We start from the raw sequence: 2162 nt of genomic DNA, 5'->3' as shown, positions 1-2162 counted from the left end.
ACGGTGGGATCGCCGGAATGCAATGGAGGCAAAAGCCTGAAAAGATACCGTCAATGAGGGGTCCGATCGAGAGGGAAAACGCGTCGGCTTGCTGAGGCCTGCGCGCGTGATCTCCTACCCGAAGCTGCTCCTCCTCATCGGAATCTATCGCCTGAGGGTCACCGGAGACAGGAACGGTCGTCTAGACTCGCTCCGCACGTTGAACCCTTCCCTGTTGGCCAGCACGACCTCTCGGTTCAGCCGTGGTCGCTGAGCCTGCGTCGGTTTGGCTTTCTCGATGAGTTGGGGAAGATGATCGGAGGAAGAGGGAGAACCCACTGGTTCATCTCCGCCTGTGAATCTCCCAGTTGAAGAAGAACCAGAGGAGCCTTGAAGAATGGAGGAAGATCACCGTCGTGATCCCTCGGTTGTAGAAATCGAGCTACGGAAGCTCTCGGGGTCGAGATGTTTCAGACGAGATCAGGAAGACGAAGATGGAGGCGCACTGTAGATGCTAACAACTTAGATCAAAATTTCATTCAAAAGCTTAGGGCAAACACTGTAGCTTATTACATATATACTGTAGCGCATCCCGGGACGGTCTTAGTCTCGTCTCGGGTCGGCGCGTATAGCAGGTCGATACTCCAACGTATCGAGTCAAAGCCTAAGATCTAGCAACCGGTTTCAGAAAACCGATCCGATACAAAAAACGCCCCGTCTCGGTCCGTCTCACTCACTGCACCGGTTCGATTTGAAGGGTGGATCCTGATCCATGGATCTGCTCTGTCGCTCCTGCTCCAGGACCCGATCTGTTTCTGTCTGGATCTGGATCAGCGGATCGGGTCTGGATCGCCGTATCTGGATCTCCTGTATCAAGACCATGGTCAAACCCGGTTCGCTGCGCGTGTTTGGTCAAACCGATCTGGGCTCGGGTCAACGGACCACTGGGCTCGGTCTGGTGGTGGGAGGTAGGCTCGCTGGGTCTGGTTGGAACATGACTGATAACATCCCTTGCTGTTTTGAGGGCCTCCGAAGTCTGGCCCTGTCGTTCTGTAGCCTCACAATGTTTCTCGGCGGGTGCTGGGCATGTGCGTCGGTGGGTAGCAAGCTCACTATGATCTGCGGCAGGGGCTGGGCTTCGGCTGCGGCTGTCCTGCGTCGCTCGGTGGGTACCGGCGCTCGTCCTGCGTGTGGCAGCGCTCGGCACGGCCTGGCCTGCGGCAACGCCCTGTCCCGGCTGGTCCGCTAGTGTCTCGTGCGCGGCAGCGCTCGGCGCAGCCTGGCGTGCAGCGGCACCCTGTCCCGTCTGGCTTGGCAGCATCGTCTGCTCCGCGCAGTGCTCGTCTACTCGTCGTCCGGCACTGTCCGTCCGTCCGTCCTGGCCCTCGGCAGCTGGCTCGGCCACGTCCGGTAGCATCTCCTGGTCCACCCGGTGGTCGTCCTCTCCGCGGCCAGCGCTCCCGTCGTCCGCGGCTGGCTCGGCCATGCTCAATAGCTGCGAGGTGGCCTCGACCGGCGGTGGCTTGTCTGGCAAGGTCGCGAGGCGTGCTGCGGCACTGGGTGCGGTGTCTCCAGTGCTATGTCCTGCATCCACAAAGGTTAGTACAACCCCTAGACCTCCTACGTCGTGCGGCCAAGTCACACCCTCACTAAGCCCCTCTGGCTCTCCTGGCGACAAAGGGTTCGCACAGTCGAGCATTGCGTTCACGGTCGTGGGTAGTCGGTGGCATTCGGCAGTGAGTGCGGCTTGTCCCGGCCTAGTCCTAGGCAGTCCCGTATCAGCTCCCGCCACGATGAAGAACGTAGCGAAATGCGATACTTGGTGTGAATTGCAGAATCCCGTGAATCATCGAGTCTTTGAACGCAAGTTGTGCCCGAGGCCATTCGGCCTGGGCGTCAAGCAATGCGTCGCCCTCTCCACGATTCTTGTGCATTTCGAGATGGCTGAGGGAGAGCGAAGGATTGGCCTTCGGCGTCAAAGTTTCGATGGCGCCCTAGGTTGAAACATTACATTTGTCTTACGATTTTGTTATCAGCACAACGAGCGGTGGATTTCCCAGTGAGTTGTTGTGCCTCACCTGATCAAGAAGGCCATTGGGACTCTTTTGATGCAAGTTATAGCTCTGAGTTTTTCTTGCTTCATCCTTAGCGACCCGAGGTCAGGCGAGATTACCCGCTGAGTT

The 2162-nt window shown here is 58.2% G+C and overlaps 1 pseudogene; it reads left to right on the top strand.

Moving 5' to 3' along the window:
- Positions 1-1760: 1760 nt before the first annotated feature.
- Positions 1761-1890, top strand: LOC116265096 (5.8S ribosomal RNA; annotated as a pseudogene).
- The last annotated feature ends 272 nt before the right edge of the window (positions 1891-2162 follow it).

The sequence above is a fragment of the Nymphaea colorata genome, chromosome 11 (assembly GCF_008831285.2).
Source record: "Nymphaea colorata isolate Beijing-Zhang1983 chromosome 11, ASM883128v2, whole genome shotgun sequence".
Classification (NCBI taxonomy): Eukaryota; Viridiplantae; Streptophyta; class Magnoliopsida; order Nymphaeales; family Nymphaeaceae; genus Nymphaea; species Nymphaea colorata.
This window is presented reverse-complemented; position numbering and strand designations above follow the sequence as displayed.